The sequence below is a fragment of the Ovis aries genome, chromosome 4 (assembly GCF_016772045.2).
Source record: "Ovis aries strain OAR_USU_Benz2616 breed Rambouillet chromosome 4, ARS-UI_Ramb_v3.0, whole genome shotgun sequence".
In the NCBI taxonomy this organism is placed as follows: Eukaryota; Metazoa; Chordata; class Mammalia; order Artiodactyla; family Bovidae; genus Ovis; species Ovis aries.
The window spans coordinates 10327670-10352683 of NC_056057.1; the positions used below are offsets into that span (position 1 = coordinate 10327670).

Genomic DNA, 25014 nt, shown 5'->3' on the forward strand with positions numbered 1-25014 from the left:
TGCCACAAGACGTGCAGTATGTTAGTTCCCTGACTAGGGATTGAAACTGTGACCTAGGCAATGAATGAATAATCTGAATTAACCACTGGACTGCCACGGAATCCCCCAGATGGACAAACTTTCAAAGTATTTTTGCAGTGCAGAAAAAGAGAAGATTCAGTACATGAATATAGGTATTGTAAATTTAGTTACCAGAAGTCAAAACTGACAAGATGACTTCTGTGTGCAGCTGCTCAGTCTTGTCGGACTCTGAGACCCCACTGATTGTAGCCCGCCAGGCTCCTCTGTCCATGGGCTTCTCCAGGCAAGAATACTGGAGTGGGTTGCCATTTCCTACTCCAGACAAGCTGATTTACCAGTTTGCAAAGTATATGCTAATATAAGTTAGCAACAATGATCAGAAAGTGTACTTCATGAATTAAAAACAAAAAAAATGGAACATTATCTTAGGGCTCTGAAGGATGTTCCTGATTCCCTCTCCTCCATCCTTAAGCAAAGTTTCTCAACTTTTTAAAACAATATGAATAATTACCCCCACTTACAATGATACATCCTAGATACTGTGCGAAGGGCTTTACACGCATTAACTCATTTTATTCTTCCCCAAACCTGATGATGTAGGTATTATTATTATCTCCATTTTACAGAAGAAAAGAACCAAGGCAGAGTAGCTAAGTTACCAGTCACTCCTCTACTCTCATTAAACGATTTAATATTTTAAAGCATTATAGCATTAGAGACAAGAGATGGCAACTAAATATCAGTAAGAATTTCCCTCCAAGGATAGGCTGACCAAAAAATTTCATCCTTTTGCCACTCAAATTGGCTTACAGTAATAAAAAGACAGGAAATAATAATAAAGCAGAATAGAAAACAGTCATTGGTGCTATTTCTAGTTTGCTCTGTTCCTGTCCTTTTAACCAGTTCTACCAAACATTCAGTTCAGTTCAGTTCAGTCGCTCAGTCGTGTCCGACTCTCTGCGACCCCATGAATCGTAGCAACCAGGCCTCCCTGTCCATCACCAACTCCCGGAGTTCACTCAGACTCATGTCCATCGAGTCGGTGATGCCATTCAGCCATCTCATCCCGTGTTGTCCCCTTCTCCTCCTGCCCCCAATCCCTCCCAGCATCAGAGTCTTTTTCAGAGTTTCAGCTTTAGCATCATTCCTTCCAAGGAACACCCAGGACTGATCTCCTTTAGAATGGACTGGTTGGATCTCCTTGCAGTCCAAGGGACTCGCAAGAGTCTTCTCCAACACCACAGTTCAAAGCATCAATTCTTCGGTGCTCAGCTTTCTTCACAGTCCAACTCTCACATCCATACATGACTACTGGAAAAATCATAGCCTTGACTAGACAGACCTTTGTTGGCAAAGTAATGTCTCTGTTTTTGAATATGCTATCTAGGTTGGTCATAACTTTCCTTCCAAGGAGTAAGTGTCTTTTAATTTCATGGCTGCAGTCACCATCTGCAGTGATTTTGGAGCCCAGAAAAATAAAAGTCTGACACTGTTTCCACTGCTTCCCCATCTATTTCCCATGAAGTGATGGGACCAGATGCCATGATCTTCGTTTTCTGAATGTTGAGCTTTAAGCCAACTTTTTAGGCAATATCAAAAAGCATCACTGGTAATTTTCAAGTACTTTCTTTCTGTTAAGTCACATTCTATTCTGTAAGATATTTAATAATCTTCAAATAACTTTTGAAGGCAATTATATTAAATCTGACTAACAGAGAAGGAACTAATGAATTCCTACAGTGAACATCAGGTATATTTAAGGAGGTTATTTGGAGGAGTATGATTTCATCCGTAGTATATCCAAATATACTTTATATCAAGGGCTACTGTAGTTCCACAACCCAGTTCGAAGGGAAAAATAACCAATACACTAACATGGGATTAAGTCGAAAAGACCATAAAATATTTGATTTTCTGTTGTTATGAAAACATTTTAGAGCTTTTGACATTTTCTCCCAAATAAATAAGGACATCAAAACAGTTAAGACATGATGCTGAAGGAAGCACTGGCAAGGAAACTGAACTTTAAAAACCTCTCCATGAGTGAGATACTTTAAAAACCTCTCCATGAGTGAGATGGGAATGGAGGTGAAATCCGGAGTCAGGTCAGCTAGATGAAAATTTTCTGGTGAAGCTAAAAACACCACAGAGAAACAAGCAAAGAAAGACAGCCAAAAGCCTTAAAAGATGCAGAGAAGGACAGAGAGGAGGGACGAGCTGCTGTCAATCGCTTTTCCTGAAGTGACAAAAGTAAACACTTGCTAGGAGGTTTTTCCTCAGCCACCACCACCCATCAGCGCCCATTAACCAGAAGAGGGCGGGCACGCCTCTTGGCACAGAGATGCCACCCAAAAAGTGTCTTTGGCTTCTCTGTAACTACTTATAAGAAATGAAGTCCTTGCCTGGATGGAGACAGTTCGGCCTCCCACCTCTCCGTCTCTCCCGTTGGAGTCTGGATCGTCCTCCTCCTCGTCTCACCCGTGCTGGGGGCCGAGTGCCTCCCGGGCCGCTACATTCAACTCAGTGGGTGGGACAGTCACCTGGGGGCGGGGGCGGGGGCCCTTCACAGCTTTCTCATTCCGCCTTCCCTTCGCTTTCCCAGCGGCCAGGCCCAACTTCCTGTGACAGGAAAACACTCGGTCGCCAGCTGAAGCCGCCAGGCGAGTACGGCCGCGAGCCACTCCGGCAACTCGAGAGATCCGGTCTCTGGGACTGGAGAGCCTCTTGTCCACCAGCTGTTTACTGGCCTCTGCTCGCCTCTGAGCTCTGCGCCATACACACTTCACGTGCTCTCTAAATTAGAGGATTCCAGGTCTTCAAAGGCCTTAGCTTTCCATCCCGCAGCTACCGGGGCGAGGAAATCGCTTCCGGGTTCACACCCCTTGAAGCCTCGCGGTTGGCGGGGAAGAGCTTCCGGGGCGGCGGCTGAGGTGCTGCCGTTCCTGCCGCTTCTCGCTGGGGCTGCCGGCTGTCTGGGGCTGGTGGCGAGCGGCTCGGGGACGGGGTGGTGGCGGCTGCGGGTGCGCCAGCAGCTGAGCCGGAGGCGGGGGAGGGGAGGAGGACGGCCCGTGCTGCGCGCGCGCGCGCGCTCCAGGCTGGAGCCTGAGCCGGACTTGACCGCGAGGCGGAGGCGAGAGCCACCGCCCCCTCTTCCCCTCCCCCGAGTAAGGCGGCGCGGCGGCCGGAGAGGGATGGGGGGCGCCCGCCCAGTCTGAGCCTCGCCGCAGGCGCCTCCAGCTCCCACTGCGTCCCCGCGGCCCTCCAGTGCGCACTCGCGGCCCCAGCAGTCTCTGCCAGGCGGGCGCGTCCGAGCCGGCGAGGAGGGGGCGCACTCGGAGAAGGGGCGTCCCCCCGGGTGGGTGGGGCGCAGAGAGTACCTGAGGTCACCGGCTCGGCGGGAGAGACAGGGGCGCCACGGCGGTGGCAGAACTGCAGAGCTGCAGGGTCCACCCGACCCCTACCCTCAGCCCGGGAAGGAACCGTAAGTCTCATCCTCGCCGTGCGGGTCTTTTTGAGGCGGTTTCTACCCATTCTGAGCTCCGAGTTCAGCGCTACCTAGTTCACGCCCTCCCGGGACTCTTACAGATGCCATCTCCCTTCTCTTCTGGAGGATTGTCTGTTCCCGTCTCTGAACAGGCAACATCCTCTGTCTGCCTCATATGAGCTTTTCTGTCAGCGAATTTGCAAGCCTCGGTGTCTCCGTGGCGCGTCCCAGCCTCATCTGGATGCATCTCCTTGTCCCTCCGTCCTCAAAGGATCTGTGCCCTCCCTCTTTTTCTGTGTGTACCCCGGACCTCACAGCCTCCCCCGCCCATCCTCTGAGACGTGGAAAGCCACGGGTTCGTCCGTTCTGGAGAGCTCGAGAGTCTGGAGCGGGTGGATGGATGAAAGCGTTCTGGAGGGCTATGATGGGTGGGGATAATAGCTCCAGTGAACCTTTATTTTTGCAGCTTCTGCCACCACACAAAAACGGGCCGCTCCCCTGGACCTCCATTCCTCTCCTCTCCTGTATATATAAGCTGTTTTCTGTATGTGACTGTTTGAGTCGCAGGAAATTGGAATTAGAGCTGTAATTAAGCATCTCCGGAGGAGGTTTGGAGAATTAGTCTCACAAGCTGTATTCACACGAAGTGGCATATTGAACAATCTTGTATTGAAATGAAGACCTGTTCCAGGGGAGATTTACTAGTAGCTCTGAGAAATCAGTATGAAAAACGGAAGTCTCATATTTTCAAATGTGTTTTGGTTAGCTTTTGGTAATTTTAGTGTTTTGGATTTACATTTAATTCTTAAAGTGTGTGTGATGTGAAAACCTTTGTACTGGAAGGTTTTGTTTTCTTAGTAAAGGAAAAAAGTAGCTAAAGTGATTTTTGATCACGTCATATTATATTTGTCAAGATGTTAGTCGAAATCCTTAATTCCACAGAGATCTTTTTGAATTTGGTTTGGCTCAACCACCTACGGATGTTACACACCATTGTGCCTGTCACCTTCCTGTTTCTTAGTTTAAAGAAAAAAAAGAATTAACCGTAAATACCGTCAACGTGTATTTACAGATTTTGAACTAAGCATTTTTTTCCTCGTTAAAATTTGGTTTGCTTTTTTTAAATTGCCACTGCAGAACTTTCCAGAAATTAGCCTTAAGAATAACTGTAACGCTGTCAGTGTCTGGACAATAGTTATTAGGAGACTTCATGTAGTTTATACTTTTCAAGGCATTGTAGAAAGCAAAAGATAATTTAAGAATGATTTTCCTCTGTGTATTGCAGGCTCGCTGTTACTATTCTTTAAATTAATTCTCTAATGTAGACTGGTAGCTTTGGTGTGTGTTTTTTTTTTTTTTTCTTTCTTTTTTTTTTTTCCTGAAAACATTGTCATTTTGTTCAGAAAGGTAAATGTATTTAACAGTGATTTTTTGTTTGTTTGTTCTCAGAACCTCCCAGCAGTTGATTTGAGGCTATTACTTGATTTCTAACTGCACACTGTTCACAGATTTTAGTTTGAAGTAGGCTTAAGAGATGTAGCTCCAGCTGTCTCTCTGGAAATGTACTTTCCTGGCATGTTTCAGAAGCCAAGCACCGCACAGAATCAAATGTATTATTAAGGATGTGGTTTTTACTTTAGTAAAATGGGAAATAACTTAAAATCTTTTTTTAAAAAGTCTATTGACCTCTATTACCTCTGGACTTAGAGTGGAGAAGATAGGGCTGTATTTCCACATTATGCTTTTTCCCTCGTCCATTGCACTGGGAATTTTGAGTTTTCAATGTGAAAGTGTTCCCAAACCATGCTGCCTGTGCCATAAGTGTGGGCTGTAACAGGTGGCTGCTGAGACATGGGAGAGAAATGTCTCTACTCTTGTTTGCTACTCTTTTATACTCCTATAGGAGCACTACCTACTTTTGAGAGAGTTGGGGGATTTTTTGTTTCCTTCTCTGGGGTGTGCATTTGAACTTGTGAAAGTGAAATATGTGTATTTACAACTGACTTGTAAGTAAAAGCTTAAACTAATTTTCGTATATAAATAGATGGAAAAACCATGATTTAAGTTTATCTGAGTCTCCTTCAATGGAAGTTAGGAAAGATTCCTCAGTGTTTTGGGTACTTTTCCCCATTTGGGGATGCATAGTTAATTAGATGAAATTTAAAAATATTTATAATATTGAACTTTATGTATGACACATTTGCCAAAACATATTTGAGAGTGACTCCATCATTGTTAAAAAGACCAGTCTGAGAGGAGTTTCTGTGCATGGTCTTAAAATGCTTAGGTATTTTGTTTTCTTTCTCAAAGTGTGATTTACTCAGACAATAGTATTGGTAATTTGGGGATTCTTTATTTTTCAGACAACCTCAGATTACCTCTTGGTTTTTTTTTTTTTAATTTTCAGATAACTAACTTTCATATTCACTTCATTTCAGTAGCCTTTATTAAATGCTTACTCTGTGTACCAGGCTCTGTGTTAGAGTCTGAGACTCCAAGGATAAGTAAATTAAGATTCCTTTCCTTATTGAATTTGCCATTCTGTATATTTAACTCTGACTTTATCCATATGCCTTTACAGGCATCTCTAATACTTTTTTAAGTCACTTGACCATATTTCAGGATTGTTTGACTTCCTTTCTATGAGAATTAACACAGTAAAGGCCATTTATTGAGTGTTTAATTCACACTGACCACCATGTATTTAGTTATTACATTATTTCATTTGATTCTTATTACTTTCCTAAGAAACACTTTATCTCCATTTAAAAACCACACAGATTCTGGTTTATAGAAATGCTGAATATTGTTTTATTTGTTATATGCTAGAAAAGATTTGACATTAAGGGAAAAGACTTGTAATATAGTTGAAAGTGAAAGTCACTCAATGATGTCTGACTTTTTGCGACTCCATGGACTATATAGTATATAGCCCATGAAATTCTCCAGGCCAGAATACTGGAATGGGTAGCTTTTCCCTTCTTCAGGAGAGCTCCCCAATCCAGGGATTGAACCCGTGTCTCCTGCATTGCAGGCAGATTCTTTACCGGCTGAGCCACAAGGGAAGTCCTTGTTATATAGTTATGTATAAACTTGTTATATAGTTATAACCATTTAATTTTTTTCCTGTAGATAAAACAGTTTTTAAAGTTGAAGTAAAGTTGATTTGCAATGTGTTAATTACTGCTGTATGACCATGTGATTCAGTTATAGATATATATATATATACACATTCTTTTAAAAATACTCGTTTCCATTATGGTTTGTCATAGAATATTGAATATAGTTCTCTGTGATGTACAGTAGGATCATCCTGTTTACCTGTTGTGTAGATGAAAGCTTGTATCTGCTAACCCCATCCGCATTCCTCTGCCAGTCCCCTCCCCGTGGCAAGCACCAGCCTCTTCTCTTTGTCTGTGTTTCTGTTTCATAGACAGGTTCATTTGTGTCATAGTTTGGATTCCACATACGAGTGATATCGTCTGGTATTTGTCTTCCTCTTTCTTATTTACTTCACTTAGTGTGATAATCTCTAGTTGCATCTGTATTGCTGCAAATGGCATTTTTTCATTTTTTTTATATAGCTGAGTGGCATTCCATTGTATATGTGTACCACATCTTTATTCATCAATCAGTGGACATTTAGGCTGCTTCCGTGTCGCGGCTGTTGTACATCGTGCTGCTTTGAACATGGGGGTGGTGGGTGCATGTATCTTTTTGAATTATAGATTTGTCCAGATATATGCCCAAGAGTGGGATTGCTGGATCCATATGGTAATTCTGTTTTTAGTTTTCTGAGGAACCTCCGTGCATTTTCCACAGTGGCTGCAACAACTTACATTCCCACCAGTAGTGTAGGAGGGTTCCCTTTTCTCCACACCTTCTATAGCATTTGTTATTTGTAGACTTTTTAGTGATGGCTGTTCTTACTGGTGTGAGGTGATAACTCATTGTAGTTTTGATTTGTATTTCTCTAATAATTAGAGGTGTTGAGCATCTTTTTATGTGCCTATTGACCATCTGTATTTCTTCTTTGGAGAAATGTCTATTTAGATCTTCTGCCCAGTTTTGGATTGGGCAGTTTGTTTTGTTTTTGACTTGTAAGAGCTGTTTGTATTTTTTGAAAATTAATTGTCAGTTGCATCATTTTGCAAATATTTTCTCCTGTTCTGTAGGTTGTCTTTTCATTATTTTCTTTTTCAGTGGTTTCCTTTACTTTGCAAAAACTTGCAAGTTTGATTAGGTTCTATTTGTTTATTTTTGTTTTTAATTTCTATTGCCTTCGGAGGTTGACCAAAGAAGACATTGATGTGATTTATGTTGGAATATTTTGCCTATGTTCTCTTTTAAGAGTTTTATGGTGTCATGTCTAATGTTTAAGTCTTTAAGCTATTTTGAATTTATTTTTGTGTATGATGAGAGGATGTGTTCTCTTTACATATGGCTGTCCAGCTTTCCTAACATCACTTGGTGAAGAGTTGTCTTTTTCTCATTGTATATTCTTGCCTGTTTTGTCGAGGATTAATGACTGTAGATGTGTGGGTTTATTTCTGGGCTCTTTGTTCTGTTCCATTGATCTGTATGTCTGTTTTTGTGCCAGTACCATGCTGTTTTGATTACTGTAGCTTTGTAGTATTGTTGGAATCTTGAGAGGGTTATGCTTCTTGCTTTGTTCTTTTTCTTCAGGATTGCTTTGGCAATTCTGGGCCTTTCATGGTTCTGTATGAATTTTAGGATTTACACATTTTAGTTCTGTAGAAAATGACATGGGTAATTTAATAAGGATCACATTAAACCTGTGGATTGCTTTGGGTGGTATGGCCATTTTAACAATATTAATTCTTCCAATTGAAGAGCATGGGATATTTTTCTATTTCTTTGACTCATCTTCAGTTTCCTTTATTAGTGTTTTATACTTCTCAGTGTATAAGTCTTTCACCCCTTGGTCAGGTCAGGTTAATAATACTTTGAGTGAAAGATTCTAATTTCATAAGGTATTAGTATCTTTTATTTACTGGAACAGATGAATTGTATAGTATCAAAAGGTAGTTTTCAGTTGTTTAAACCTTTGAAAAGGCAGTTCTGAAGTTCGTTATGGTTAACTGTAACATAGATTTTCAGGCATATGTAACTTTTTTCCTTCTAGTTAATCAGTGGGACCAAGAGCCTAGAAAATGTACTAAAAATATCTGTATTCTCCATGAAGGAGAGAGTATCGAGCAATATAAAATCTATTCAGCTTTTAAACATTTTGAGTTTAGTTTTAACAGTTCTTTGATGCCTTGAAGAGTTTTGGTTTCTGCAGTGAAAATGTATTCCTTCTGATTTAGACATGATCTTAACTTGTCTATTGGGAGGATACATGCTTTATCAGCACTTTGATATAGTTCAATCTAATTATTTTTCAGACCCTCTTAGACTTTTTAAAACATGATCAACCAGTGTCAGGTCTTTAGACCAAGTTTCATTTGTATTCTGTTTTTTGGGGTTTTGTGGGTCCCCCCCCCTTTTTTTTAAACCCCAAACTGTCAACAGTTAGCCATTCTTTAGACTAAGGCCTTTTGCTTCTGATTATACATTCTTGTTTTTAGGAATGTAGAGCATATAATCTTCCAAGTTCCTAAGAAAGATAATCCTTGATATTTTTCGATCGTCAGTCTAATATATACGTATATATTTTAGCTTGATGTAGAATTCAGTGTGGTAGAATTCTTGGTACTTAGATCACTGTATTTTCTGATCAGAATAATACCAGGGATAGAATTTGTATTCAAGACATAACTGACAAAATCATTAATGTGTTAGGCACTGGGACCACACAGATGAATCAAGTCAGAATTCCTTTTATTAAGGAACTTCAAAACGCCTACCTAAAATCCATGAAGAGATAAGAGAGTTCACTTAAAAACCTTGGAATGAGACTTCCCTGGTGGTTCAGTGGTTAAGAGTCTGCCTGCTAATGCAGGGGACATGAGTTCAATCCCTGGTCCAGGAAGGTCCCACATGGCACAGGCAACTAAGCCCGTGCTCCACAATAAAAGAAGCTGCTGCAGTGAGAAGCCCACATCCACAGAGAGAGAACAGCCCCCACTCGCTGCAACTACAAAACCCGCACAGCAGCGGAGACGCAGCACAGCCAAAATAAATAAAATTCAAAAACAGAAACATTGAGATGCCTTTATGCCAAATGCATAAAAACATTGCCCTCCTATTCATGTTTCCCCTCTGGGTATTGGAAAGGAAAGAATGAAATATACATATTAAGGCAACGTTTTCATTCTGTCTCCTAGCTTCAGACAATAGCTGCTTATCATTTGCTGTAACACCAGATGTTCTGTATCACATATTGATAATCACATTTAAAAAAAACTATTTTGAAATAATTTCAGATTTAACAGAAAAGATGCCAGAACAGTACAAAGAACTCCTATATCTCCTTCATTCGGATTTCACCATTGTTAATATTTTACTGTATTTCTTCCATTGCTTGTTCTATTTCTTTATATGTATGTTACATACATGTTTGTGTATGTGTGTATAAATGTATATATGTATGTATATATGTATATTTATATATATAAATATAAATGTATATATGTATATATATACCCATCATCACAGTCTTTTTTTTTGAAACTTTCAGAGCAAGCTGTAGACATGGTGTTATAAATACTACAGTGTCTATTTCTCAAAAACAAAGCACTCTCTTTTGTAACCCTACAAATCAGAAAATAGGCATTGATACTATCCTACCAACCTGTTCATATTTCATTGACTCTCCCAACAACATCTGTTTCTTTTCTGGCCTAGGATCACATCCATGAATACATGTTGTATTTAGTTGTCATGTTTTTACAGACTTGTTCAGCTTCCTTTCCCCCCTTTCTTTCATGTCTTTGACGGTTTTAGGAAGTACAGACCCTCTGTTCTTTAGGATGACCCTTAACCTAGGTCCATGTGCCATTTCCTCCTGACTCCAATCAAGTCCGACATTTTTAGCAGGAATACCACAGAAGTGGGGCTGTGCCATTCCTGGTGTGTTGCACCCACAGGCATATGATGTCAAATCACGCTACTGCTGGTGATAAACACCTTGATCATATTGGTGTCCTTTTGTATTTGATCAGTGTATGTGTGAAGAGGTATTCCAAAATTATACATCTTGACTCATCAAACCTCTACTCACTAGCCTTGGTGTGGGTATCAGTGATGACTCCCACCTGAATTAACTGCTTATATATTTCTCTGTTTCTGTTAGTCGTTTTACGTGCATTAGTTGGTATTTTAAGCTAGAACTTTGCTTTCTCCTCTGTTTATGAGTTTACTAAATCAGTGAAGACTCCTGGGTTTTGATTTTAGTGTGTGTGATTTGTTACTTATTCTTTCTTTTGCTGTCTCAGTTGTCCCTGGTTTAGCCAGTGGGCGCCCCTGCAAGCTGGCTCCCGTGCCAGCTTATCATGTGCCGTCTCATTCATTGTGCACTTCTGGCACATGCTGTTTGTTCCTGATTCGTATTGTACTTTGCCTGGCCTAGCCCTGGAGTCAGCCATTTCTCCAAGGAGCCTAATTTGGTATTTTTGTTTATGTAGAAGATGGTTTTTAAAAACAAAAGTTTAGAGACTTAGTTTGCTCATTGCCACTGGGGTGTCATTGCTGATAGGAACTAGGAAATATGTGAGTATGGTTTATATACATGTGTTTATATATATAATACACTCATATACATCCATCATTATTTCTATACCTGTGTACATATGCTATAAAACCAGGAGTTTGTTTGTATACTTCCAATTCCAATCCGGTATCCCAAGGTTCTTTTAGTCTTTGCCCTTTCCATGTTCATAATGCCTTCTCTGGTGGTAAGAACCTTGGCTTCACATTAACCTCATTATAGTTATCATTTGTCCAGTTGTTTTGTTTCCATTCTGTCAGTCATGCAGACCATCAGTTCAGTTCAGTTCAGTCGCTCAGTCATTTCCGACTCTTTGCGACCCCATGAATCACAGCACACCAGGCCTCCCTGTCCATCACCAACTCCCGGAGTTCACTCAGACTTACGTCCATCGAGTCCGTGATGCCATCCAGCCATCTCATCCTCGGTCGTCCCCTTCTCCTCCTGCCCCCAATCTCTCCCAGCATCAGAGTCTTTTCCAATGAGTCAACTCTTCACATGAGGTGGCCAAAGTACTGGAGCGTCAGCTTCAGCATCATTCCTTACAAAGAAATCCCAGGGCTGATCTCCTTCAGAATGGACTGGTTGGATCTCCTTACTATCCAAGGGACCCTCGAGTCTTCTCCAACACCACAGTTCAAACTCATCAATTCTTCAGCGCTCAGCCTTCTTCACAGTCCAACTCTCACATCCATACATGACCACTGGAAAAACCATAGCCTTGACTAGACGGACCTTAGTCGGCAAAGTCATGTCTCTGCTTTTGAATATACTATCTAGGTTGGTCATAACTTTTCTTCCAAGGAGTAAGCGTTTTTTAATTTCATGGCTGCAGTCACCATCTACAGTGATTTTGGAGCCCAAAATTAAAGTCTGACACTGTTTCCCCGTCTATTTCCTATGAAGTGATGGGACCTGATGCCATGATCTTCATTTTCTGAATGTTGAGCTTTAAGCCAACTGTTTCACTCTCCTCTTTTACTTTCATCAAGAGGCTTTTAGCTCCTCTTCACTTTCTGCCATAAGGGTGGTATCATCTGCATAACTGAGGTTATTGATATTTCTGCCAGCAATCATGATTCCAACTTGTGCTTCTTCCAGTCCAGCGTTTCTCATGATGTACTCTGCATATAAGTTAAGTAAGCAGGGTGACAGTATACAACCTTGACGTATTCCTTTTCCTCTTTGGAACCAGTCTGTTGTTCCATGTCCAGTCCTAACTGTTGCTTCCTGACCTGCATACAGATTTCTCAAGAGGCAGGTTAGGTGGTCTGGTATTCCCATCTCTTTCAGAATTTTCCACAGTTTATTGTGATCCACACAGTCAAAGGCTTTGGCATAGTCAATAAAGCAGAAATAGATATTTTTCTGGAACTCTCTTGCTTTTTCGATGATCCAGCGGATGTTGGCAATTTGATCTCTGGTTCCTCTGCCTTTTCTAAAACCAGCTTGAGCATCAGGGAGTTTCACGTATTGCTGAAGTCTGGCTTGGAGAATTTTGAGCATTACTTTGCTAGCCTGTGAGATGAGTGCAATTGTGCGGTAGTTTGAGCATTCTTTGGCATTGCCTTTCTTTGGGATTGGAATGAAAACGGACCTTTTCCAGTCCTGTGGCCACTGCTGAGTTTTCCAAACTTGCTGGCATATCGAGTGCAGCACTTTCACAGCATCATCTTTCAGGGTTTGAAACAGCTCAACTGGAATTCCATCACCTCCACTAGCTTTGTTTGTAGTGATGCTTTCTAAGGCCCACTTGACTTCACATTCCAGGATGTCTGGCTCTAGATGAGTGATCACATCATCATGATTATCTGGGTTGTGAAGATCTTTTTGTACAGTTCTTCCGTGTATTCTTGCCACCTCTTCTTAATAATCTTCTGCTTCTGTTAGGTCCAGCCCATTTCTGTCCTTTATCGAGCCCATCTTTGCATGAAATATTCCCTTGGTATCTCTAATTTTCTTGAAGGGATCTCTAGTCTTTCCCATTCTGTTCTTTTCCTCTATTTCTTTGCATTGATTGCTGAAGATGGCTTTCTTATCTCTTTTTGCTCTTCTTTGGAACTCTGCATTCAGATGCTTATATCTTTCCTTTTCTCCTTTGCTTTTCACTTCTCTTCTTTCCACAGCTATTTGTAAGGCCTTCCCAGACAGCCATTTTGCTTTATTGCATTTCTTTTCCATGGGGATGGTCTTGATCCCTGTCTCCTGTACAGTGTCACGAACCTCATTCAGTTCATCAGGCACTCTATCTATCAGATCTAGACCCTTAAATCTATTTCTCACTTCCACTGTATAATCATAAGAGATTTGATTTAGGTCATACCGAATGCAGACCATCATCTCCCTGTATCTCTCCCTACCACACCCTGCATCGTTGACTGCTGAGCCTATTGGCCTGTGGATCCATAGGCCCTCACTGGGCCCACAGCGCTGTGCAGCTCCCTGTCTACAACAACACCATGTTATCCACACCTCTGGCCCACACCTGTGTTGGCCTTCCTGACACGCCCTCAGTGCTCAGCATTCTCGGCCAGCATACTGACTACTTTGCATAGCTCAGTATTTCATTAGTTAATTTATAAGCATATTTCCAAGATTTACAAACATACATATATGTGATGAAATATATAACTATAAAATTCTGAAAGAGATGGGAATACCAGACCACCTAACCTGCCTCTTGAGAAATCTGTATGCAGGTCAGGAAGCAACAGTTAGAACTGGACATGGAACAACAGACTGTTTCCAAATAGGAAAAGGAGTACGTCAAGGCTGTATATTCTCACCCTGCTTATTTAACTTACATGCAGAGTACATCATGAGAAATGCTGGACTGGAAGAAACAGAAGCTGGAATCAAGACTTTCAGAAGAAATATCAATAACCTCAGATATGCAGATGACACCACCCTTATGGCAGAAAGTGAAGAGGAGCTAAAAAGCCTCTTGATGAAAGTGAAAGAGGAGAGTGAAACAGTTGGCTTAAAGCTCAACATTCAGAAAATGAAGATCATGGTATCTGGTCCCATCACTTCATAGGAAATAGACGGGGAAACAGTGTCAGACTTTAATTTTGGGGCTCCAAAATCACTGTAGATGGTGACTGCAGCCATGAAATTAAAAAACGCTTACTCCTTGGAAGAAAAGTTATGACCAACCTAGATAGTATATTCAAAAGCAGAGACATGACTTTGCCGACTAAGGTCCGTCTAGTCAAGGCTATGGTTTTTCCAGTGGTCATGTATGGATGTGAGAGTTGGACTGTGAAGAAGGCTGAGCGCTGAAGAATTGATGCATTTGAACTGTGGTGTTGGAGAAGACTCTTGACGGTCCCTTGGACTGCAAGGAGATCCAACTAGTCCATTCTGAAGGAGAATAGCCCTGGGATTTCTTTGTAAGGAATGATGCTGAAGCTGACGCTCCAGTACTTTGGCCACCTCATGTGAAGAGTTGACTCATTGGAAAAGACTCTGATGCTGGGAGGGATTGGGGGCAGGAGGAGAAGGGGACGACTGAGGATGAGATGGCTGGATGGCATCACGGACTCGATGGACGTGAGTCTGAGTGAATTCCGGGCGATGGTGATGGACAGGGAGGCCTGGTGTGCTGTGATTCATGGGGTCGCAAAGAGTCGGACACGACTGAGCGACTGAACTGAACTGAACTGAATGCTACTGTTATAGAACTACAGATTTATGAGCATAGTGTGTATGTATATAGTACACACACACACCCCGCCTACAGGTGATAGAATGATTAATAACCACAAAGTTCTCCCATAGTGATATGTATTCCTCTTTGATACAAGCCTTTGCTGCTTCTCCCATCTCTTTCCCCAGCTCTTGAATCTTGGCTAGCCTTATGATTTGCTTTGGCCAATGAATATGATGGACTTCAAAGGTTTCTTTCCCATAGCTGCCATGTAAGGAAGCTGGTCTAGCTTCCAGGAGGGTGGGAGAACCAAGACACCCCAGTCAGCACCAGCCCGCTCTCTTGGACGTACTAACCTAGCTGACTGTTGAGCTGAGTGCATCTGCAGAGGAACCAGAGGTGAAAAAAGCAATGAGATGGCCCAGCCAACCTATAGAGTTGTGAGAAATGACGTTGCTTAGACGCAGTAAGCTTGAAGTGGTTAGTTGTGTAGCAGTAGATATCTGAAGCCATATCTGGTTTTATTTTGGATATCTGTGTTGTCTCTAGTCTTCTATTACAAACAATATGAGAAATATCTTGTACATAATGTATACTGCTTAATTTTGACAAGTAATGCCAGATTATTTTCCAGAAATGTTGACACAGTTCTTACTGCCATCATTACAGTCTGAGTGTAACTGTTTACCTCAGAAACTCACTGTCACTGATGTTTTTCTTTGACTATCAGATCAGTTTTAAAAAGCTTCTTATGGTGCTTAATTCTGCATTTTCCTAACCACTTGTGAAGCTGAGCATCTTTTCATACATTTGTTGGTCCTTTTGATTTTTTAGGTCTTTGAATTGCTTATTCATAGTTTTGCTTATTTTTTTCCTGTTGGAATTTTTCCTGATTGAGTTGTTGGTTGCCTTTGATACATTCTGGATATAATTCTTTAGCTTTGTTTGCCAGTATGTTTTGTCAGTCTGTCTTCTGTTTTTTGTCTTAGTTTGTGGAATCATTGGCCACACATTTTCTTTTGGTCTTCCACATTATCATTTATGTCTATCTTTTCCCCTATGGCTTCCAGTATTCTAGTCTTGAGAATATCTCTATACTGTTCTGGGTATACAAAGTTTTTTTCTGAATTTTCTTCTGAGCTTGTATTGTCTTTCCTGTCAATCAGAAATCATCTTCAGTTGTTCTGGAAATCAAAAAGAGAGTGGTGGAAACAAAGTGGGGGATGGGCATTTTCCTTAAGTACAGTCATCATTCTGTATCTGCAGGGATTACTTCAGGGCCCCAGGCAGAAATCTGTGGATGTTTTAAGTCCCTTACAATCAGCCCACTGTATCTGCTGGTTTCTTATCCGTGCATATGGAGGCCCCCTGTAAGAGAAGCAGTGGGAAGCCTAGGGTTGGTGCCGGTGGTGGTTCCATTGGCCTATCAGCGATGCAGACTCACTTGCCATCCTTTTCAGTCATCCATAACAGGTGCTTGTCACCTTTCAGTCCTAGGATGGCATTCCGCTTTGAGCAGCAGCTTCTGTTTCTTCTTCCATCAACCATGGCTCTGCTTCTTTAGTTGAGGATCAAATCCAGATTGATGACTGTAACCTCTGGAGTTGGGACCAAGACAAAACAGGTCCCCCTTTAGTAATAAGTACTCACGAAATGTTTTTTCTGTTCTTTGAAAAAAATTAATGCTGATTTTGCTTTTTGTGTCATAGTAAATGTGTGCAGAATAAGGCCCCAGAATCTTTTTCTTTATTAGTCAGCCAGCTGTTTTTGTCCCCAGTTATTTATAAGTAAACAGGGAAATAAGCATGATGGTACTTTCAAATTGGAAACTGTTGTTGAGAACACAGGACTTTATCAGTATTTTCAATAAATGTGCCAGAACTTGTTAACGGTGGGTATAAAACTGAATGTCGTGTGATCCTGTCCTCAAGTTTACCACTTAATTAGGGAAGCAGGTTAAATACTTTATTATAGTATTAGATGGTGAGTGGAGTGTATTATCAGGTTAGGGAGGCCGGACACCTGATTGGTAGTGGAGGCTTGGAGAACCACGATCAGGGACCTTGATAGAGGAAACGGCTTCTAAACTGAGACCTGGATGGCCAGTAGAAGTTAGCCTGCTCAGGAGGAGTTTATAGGGGCGTGGGAAGAGCATTGCTGGAGTTTGCGTAGTCTAGAGGTAGGTCTGAGTTACGAGAGATAGACTATGGTGAGATCGATTCTGGTATTGGCCAGAACTTCTCTTTAACAGCTTAAGGGCTAGAAACCTTGGAATGTTTTTAAGTGGAATTGGACAAAAGCAGATCTGTCTTAAGCTAGTTGGCTTAAGGGGATGCTTTGGGGGCTAGAATCTGGAAGCAAGGATACCTATTAGGTAGGACATTTATCTGATATATTAAAATCTGTCCCATATTAGTTCAGTAAATATTTATTGAACACCTAATTGAACGTAATGTAGGAGAATACAGAAATAATATTAAACATAGTTTCTATTCTCAAGAATTTTGTGTTTTAAAATAACTAAAGACTAGATAATCTACAGTATGAGGCAGTATGCTAACATTATGGCTTCTAATCTATCAAATGAGGGCAAGTACGGGTAGGAATTAAAACTTGAATCCACAGAGAACTAGAACAAATAATCCTAACACTTATATGGAAGTGCAAACAACCCAGAATTGCCAAAGCAATCCTGAGAAGAAAGAACAAAGTTGGAGCTAAGACCCTCCCAGATTTCAGTCTACACTGTATAGCTACAGTAATCAAAGCAGAATGATCCTAGCACAAAAACACACAGATTAATGGAACATAAGAGCCCAGAAGTAAAGCCCTGTACTTATAGGCAAACAACAAACAGTCTGATCAGAAAATGGGCAGAAGACTTGAGTAGATATTTTTATAAAGAAGACCCACAGATGGCCAACAGGTGTATGAAAAGATGTTCAGCATTGCTGATTATTAGAGAAATGCAAATCACACTGCTTGGAATGGCTTATCTTGAAAAAGTCTACAAATGACAAATGTTGGATACGATGTGGAGAAAAGGAAATCCTTGTTCCTCAAAAAACTATAAGTAGAACTACCGTATGATCCAGCAATTCCACTCCTGGGGATATATCCAGAAAAAAAAAAAAAAAAGAAAACACTAACGTGCACCCTGGTGTTCATAGCAGCAGTATTTACAATAGCTAAGACATGGAAGCAAGCTCAGGTGCCATCAACAGACAAATGGCTTAAGGTGTAGTGTGTATATATCTATATATGTATACATATATACATACAGTGGAATGTTGCTCAGCCATAAAAGTAAAATATTGCCAACATGCATGGACCTAGAGGATATGCTTAGTGAAATAAGTCAAACAGAGAAAGACGAATATTATATGACATCATTTATATGTGGAATCTAAAATATAGTATAAATAAATGTATATGCAAAACAGAGACAGACTCAAGATATAGAAAACAAACTTACGGTTGCCAGAAGGGGAGGTGGAGGTAGGGAGGAAAAACTCAGTGGTATGGGGTTAACAGATAAAAACCACCGTGTAAAAGAGGGGATCTTCCAGGTGGCCCTAGTGGTAAAGAACATGCCTGCCAATGCAAGAGATGTGGATTTGATCCCTGGGTCAGGAAGATCCACTGGAGGAGGAAATGGCAACCCACTCCTGTATTCTTGCCTGGAGAATCCCATGGACAGAGGAGGCTGGTTGGATGCAGTTGATAGGATCATAAAGAGTGAGTCACAACTGAAGGAACTTAACTTCACATGGATGTAAAAAATAGCATTCAGTTCAGTTCAGTTGCTCAGTCGTGTCTGACTCTTTGTGACCGCATGAATTGCAGCACACCAGGTCTCCCTGTCCATCACCAACTCCCGGAGTTCACTCAGACTCACGTCTATCGAGTCCATGATGCCATCCAGCCATCTCATCCTCGGTCGTCCCCTTCTCCTCCTGCCCCCAATCCCTCCCAGCATCAGAGTCTTTTCCAATGAGTCAACTCTTCACATGAGGTGGCCAAAGTACTAGAGTTTCAGCTTTAGCATCATTCCTTCCAAAGAAATCCCAGGGCTGATCTCCTTCAGAATGGACTGGTTGGATCTCCTTGCAGTCCAAGGGATTCTCGAGAGTCTTCAACACCACAGTTCAAAAGCATTAATTCTTCGGTGCTCAGCTTTCTTCACAGTCCAACTCTCACATCCATACATGACCACTGGAAAAACCATAGCCTTAACTACACAGACCTTTGTTGGCAAAATAATGTCTCTGCTTTTCAATATGCTATCTAGGTTGGTCATAACTTTCCTTCCAAGGAGTAAGCATCTTTTAATTTAATGGCTGCAGTCACCATCTGCAGTGATTTTGGAGCCCAGAAAAATAAAGTCTGACACTGTTCCACTATTTCCCCATCTATTTGCCCTGAAGTGATGGGACCAGATGCCATGATCTTCATTTTCTGAATACTGAGCTTTAAGCCAACTTTTTCACTCTCCTCTTTCACTTTCATCAAAAGGCTCTTTAGTTCTTCTTCACTTTCTGCCATGAGGGTGGTGTCATCTGCATATCTGAGGTTATTGATATTTCTCCTGAAAGTCTCTTGATTCCAGCTTGTGCTTCATCCAGCCTGGCATTTCTACTCTGCATATAAGTTAAATAAGCAGGGTGACAATATACAGCCTTGACGTACTCCTTTTCCTATTTGGAACCAGTCTGTTGTTCCATGTCCAGTTCTAACTGTTGCTTCCTGACCTGCATACAGGTTTCTCAAGAGGCAGGTCAGGTGGTCTGGCATTCCCATCTCTTTCAGAATTTTCCACAGTTTGTTGTGATCCACACAGTCAAAGGCTTTGGCATAGTCAAGAAAGCAGAAATAGATGTTTTTCTGGAACTCTCTTGCTTTTTCGATGATCCAGCAGATGTTGGCAATTTGATCTCTGGTTCCTCTGCCTTTTCTAAAACCAGCTTGAACATCAGGAAGTTCACAGTTCACGTATTGCTGAAGCCTGGCTTGGAGAATTTTGAGCATTACTTTGCTAGCATGTGAGATAAGTTCAATTGTGCGGTAGTTTGAGCATTCTTTTGCATTGCCTTTCTTTGGGATTGGAGTGACAACGGACCTTTTCCAGTCCTGTGGCCACTGCTCACTTTTTCAAATTTGCCGGCGGATTGAGTGCAGCACTTTCACAGCATCATCTTTCAGGATTTGAAATAGCTGAACTGGAATTCCATCACCTCCACTAGCTTTGTTCATAGTGATGCTTTCTAAGGCCCACTTTACTTCACATTCCAGGATGTCTGGCTCTAGGTGAGTGAGCACAACATCGTGATTATCTGGGTCATGAAGATCTTTTTTGTACAGTTTTTTTGTGTATTCTTGCCACCTCTTCTTAATATCTTCTGGCTTCTGTTAGGTCCCTACCATTTCTGTCCTTTATTGAGCCCATCTTTGCATGAAGTGTTCCCTTGGTATCTCTAATTTTCTTGATGAGATCTCTAATCTTTCCCATTCTGTTGTTTTCCTCTATTTCATTGCATTGATCGCTGAGGAAGGCTTTGTTATCTCTTCTTGCTATTCTTCGGAACTCTGCATTCAGATGCTTATATCTTTCCTATTCTCCTTTGCTTTTCGCTTCTCTTCTTTTCGCAGCTATTTGTAAGGCCTCCCCAGACAGCCATTTTGCTTTATTGCACTTCTTTTCCATGCAAGAAATAGGATTAACAGGGAAGATTACTGTGTATAGCACTGGGAATTACATCTATTATCTTATAGTAACCTATAATGGAATACAATCTCCAAAAATATTGAATACACCTGAAATTAACAGTGTCATAAGTCAACTACAATTTTAAAAACTTAAAAACACTTGAATAGATCTTTGAACACACACACACTCTTAAAACCTAAAGATGTTTGTGACTCCAAAGTCTGTATACCAGGCTGCCTTCAGTACACTATATCCCCTTCCTTATTTAATTATCAGTACGTTGCTTATAAATTACTTCTGAATCCTTGTGAAATAATATGAGCGTAGAATTAAAATTGGTTTCAATTTGGGTTACAGAGTATCAAAGGAGCTCCTTTCTCTAGGCAGCCTCTGTGTTGGATGAAGTATAACCAGGAATATAAATGTTGGTCAGAAAAATTGCCACGTTACCTGAATGAAACAGTTACTGTAAAGTCTTGAGATTCCTTTCTGGGACTTAGTATTTTTTAAAATAAGTTAATTGATTTATTTTAATTGGAGGGTATTTACTTGACAATATTGTGATGACTTTTGCCATACATCAGCATGAATCGGCCACAAGTATACTGTGTCCCCCCTTCCCGAATCCCCCTCCCATCTCCCTCCCCACCTCAGCCCTCTGGGTTGTCCCCGAGCACCAGCTTTGGGTGCCCTGTCGGGGCAAGCTTTGCATTCCGTTTCACTAGGTAGCTGAATAGCATTCTTATTAATGTTAGGGATCTTTTTCCCCCATAGTTAATGTATAGATGAAGGAATGAAGAAAGGGCACGCATTGTTGCCAATAAATAAATACAGTGATGGATTTTGGTGTTATATTTATTTTTATTTCCAGAAACCAGGTATAAAGATGATTCTTTCAGTCTTTCTAACACCTTTCTTTATTTAAATCTAATATACCAGCTATTTTAAATCAGGCCAGATAAAGTTGACTGAAGGTAATAATTTTATCTTTTAGTGTCTAAGGATGTGCTTGTCATGTGATTTCTCCACACATTTATTTTCTCATCCGTAAATTGATGCCTTTGGAGAAATAATCTTCTGAAGGATTTTTCTTGCTGTGAAATGTGACGACGCAGCATCCACAGAATTACTTTAAAAGTTCGAATATAATATTCCGATTGGAAAGACATGGCCTGTTCTATAGAATAGTGAGGACTAGAAAGGAAGGGTAAAGGTGGGGCTGGTAACTTGGTATCACAGAACGTAGAAAAGTAAGGAAACTTGGAGAGAGGGGTACTGCTGATTTTTTCATTTAACCATTCCAAAATTCTGAATGTGGATTAAATGCCCGTTACATAAGGCAGTCAAAAGTGAAACGTAATAAGGTTTCTATGTTCAAGATTTTATGGTCTAGTAGCCTTTTTCAGCAGACATTCCTTGAGAGAATTGAGCCTTAATGTTCAAAGTTTAGCATGTATCAGTCACTGGGAGAGCTTGGGAGTGCAGATTGGGCCTCACCCCCAGAGTTTCTGATTTAGTAAGTCCATGGAAGAACCTGAGAGTTTGTACTTCCAGCAAGTTCCTAGGTGCTGCTAGTGTCTCTGGCATCTATTGTAGGAAATTAACTTATTTTTCTCATGCTTCGGGGATGGTACTGTTTGTATAACAAGCATTGGGAGAATTTTAAAAAACAGTTCCTCATTGAAAATCATTTTCTGTGTTCAGAGTTCTTTAGATGAGCCCTGACAGGGGAGATAATAAAATGAATGAAAAATTTTGCAACAATGTAGATTTTAATGCAGTATTTAAAATTGCATAACTTTTGGTTATAATGTTAAATTTAAAAAATTCAGGATATAAATATATGTGTATCACAGTGATCTAAAAGCAGTTCTCCCAAAACTAAAGAAACTCTACAATGAAATATCTTAAAATGAGTGAAATTGGCCATAATTCCAAATCTTATTTCAGAAAAGAAGGTAAACACAGAATTGTATATATGTAAGGTTAGTAGTCAGATACAGGGTGGATTGGAGTGAGAAAAGAATGGTTCAGATCCATTTACACAGGAGTGTCTCTCATTCCCCTGCTATCTAGATTATCATTTTAAAGCTACCTCTCTTCATATGGAATTTTTTGCTCTTAAATCCAGGCAGTGTCGATCACAAACCAATGACCTGTTTAATGTAACATGTAGCTAAACTGTCTCCGTGATGCCTCCCACCACCTGCCTTTTCCTTATTCACACTCTTTACTCCTTGGTGTCATTTGTTTATACTGCTTTTCCTTTATTGGACTTTAGGCTTCTCATTTTTGTATCCTATTTAACGCATTTAATTAACTCATAATTGAATAGAATAGATAGGAAGGAAATCTCAGCATTTTAAAATTGGAAAAATGTATGGAAAGCATCAGCAGGGTTATATTTTAATGTTAAATTGTTTATACAAAAAGAAGTACAACCTGTATATTGTCAGTTTCTAAATGGTAGCTCCAGTCCAAACCTCTCTCGCCTACCTGACATGTGATAGGTTTCGTGAGTGTACTGTTGAAATATAGGCAGGTCTCCTTCCTTTCCAGTCACCTCACCGCTTGCAGTCTTCCTCTCTCAGTAATAACCCCTTTCTTCCTGGTGTCCAAACCAAGAACCCTGAAGTCATTCTTGTCTTTTCCTTCTCTCTCTCATCCCTACTTTCAATCTGTCAGCAAATTCTGTCTCTTCTTACTTTTAGAATAAATCCAAAGTCTGATTAAGTATTCACTACCTTTGCTGCTAACTCTCCAGTCCAAGCTGTCATCATCTTTTACTTGGATTATTGCAGCCGCTCTCTGAATAGTCTCCCTGCTTCTAACCTTGGCACCACCCCCATTAGTCTTCTTAGACAGTCAGCCAGGGTGATCTTGTTAAAGTAAGTCAGGTCATTTCATTCCTTTCCCCCAAACCCTCTAGTGCCTTCCCTTTTCATCCGAAATAAAAGCCTGAGGGTTTATGATGACCCTTCAAGACCCTAGACAGCGTGCCTGCCCCCGTTACATCTCTTGACTTCATATCCTACCGCTTCTTCCTCACTGTGCGCTACACAGGTCTCCTCTCTGTTACTTGAACACACAGGGCATGTTTCTTTTTACTGACTTGTTTCCTCTGCCTGGAATACTCTTGTCCCTAGATAGCACGTAGCTCACTATTTCATCTTTTTTTTTTTTCTTCTCCCCTCCGCGCCTCTCTCACTATTTCATCTTAAATGTCACCCTCCCTAATCATCCTGTGAAAAAGTACTACCTCCTCCAATTCTATCCTCTTCGTGACTTTATTATTATTTTATCAGTAACACCTTACACTATTGAATACGGAGTGTAAACTCCATGTGAATGGGGAATAAGATACTGGAAATGGGAATAAAAACATTTTATTTTGTTCCTGCTGTATTTCCCCTACACGCTTGGGACGTGGTTGATGCTCGGTAAATATTTGTTGCATGAATTTATTATACTATGTGCTTATTTTGCTAATGCTCTGATAAGTGCACCTGACAATCATGTGCTTCTAGAGTAGGCTACAGATCATTGACTTCCAGCTCTTATTTTTCTGCTCCTCCTGTTCTATGCCTCTTATTTGGACTTGAAATTACTTTTTTACTGATTTTTATTGCAACATGCTTCCCTAGCATATGTCGTTCCTAAGTCTATATATTCTTTTGAGAAATGAGCATTTTTTAATCCTCTGTAAAGCAACAGTTAGAACTGGACATGGAACAACAGACTGGTTCCAAATAGGAAAAGGAGTACGTCAAGGTTGTATGTTGTCACCCTGCTTATTTAACTTGTATGCAGAGTACATCATGAGAAATGCTGGGCTGGAGGAAGCACAAGGTGGAATCAGGATTGCCGGGAGAAATATCAATAACTTCAGATATGCAGATGACACCACCCTTATGGCAGAAAGTGAAGACAAACTAAAGAGCCTCCTGATGAAAGTGAAAGAGGAGAGTGAAAAAGTTGGCTTAAAGCTCAACATTCAGAAAACGAAGATCATGGCATCTGGTCCCATCACTTCATGGGGAAACAGTGTCAGACTTTATTTTTCTGGGCTCCAAAATCACTGCAGATGGTGATTGCAGCCATGAAATTAAAAGATGCTTACTCCTTGGAAGGAAAGTTATGACCAACCTAGACAGCATATTCAAAAGCAGAGACATTACTTTTCCAACAAAGGTCCGTCTAGTCAAGGCTGCGGTTTTTCCAGTAGTCGTGTGTGGATGTGAGAGTTGGACTATAAGGAAAGCTGAGTGCCAAAGAATTGATGCTTTTGAACTGTGGTGTTGGAGAAGACTCTTGAGAGTCCCTTGGACTGCAGGGAGATCTAACCAGTCCATCCTGGAGGGATTACTAACTACCTTAATTGGAGCAGTTAGATCGCACAGAGGTACCTTGCCCACTTTCTTTCAAGCCCAACAAGACTTGAACCATAATGCTGTAGAAGTCATACACTTTAGATATTTCAA

The 25014-nt window shown here is 40.9% G+C and overlaps 2 protein-coding genes across 11 annotated transcripts in view; one reads left to right on the plus strand and one right to left on the minus strand.

The window, feature by feature from the left end:
* The window catches only part of KRIT1 (KRIT1 ankyrin repeat containing), a 39371-nt gene extending 36484 nt beyond the window's left edge, over positions 1 to 2887 (minus strand). For 4 of the 7 annotated variants that reach the window (XM_060414451.1, XM_012176307.5, XM_042249134.2 and 1 more), the window contains exon 1: positions 2424 to 2887. The gene's annotated coding sequence lies outside the window, so the exon portion shown is untranslated. Of the gene's footprint in view, positions 1 to 192; positions 337 to 2423 lie in introns of those variants that run through there. The other 3 variants (XM_060414450.1, XM_015095183.4, XM_042249133.2) reach the window with 2 other exon arrangements.
* A 500-nt stretch (positions 2888 to 3387) lies between these two features.
* The window catches only part of ANKIB1 (ankyrin repeat and IBR domain containing 1), a 155719-nt gene continuing 134092 nt past the window's right edge, over positions 3388 to 25014 (plus strand). For all 4 annotated transcript variants that reach the window (XM_004007711.6, XM_015095182.4, XM_042249131.2 and 1 more), the window contains exon 1: positions 3388 to 3502. The gene's annotated coding sequence lies outside the window, so the exon portion shown is untranslated. The remainder of the gene's footprint in view (positions 3503 to 25014) is intronic.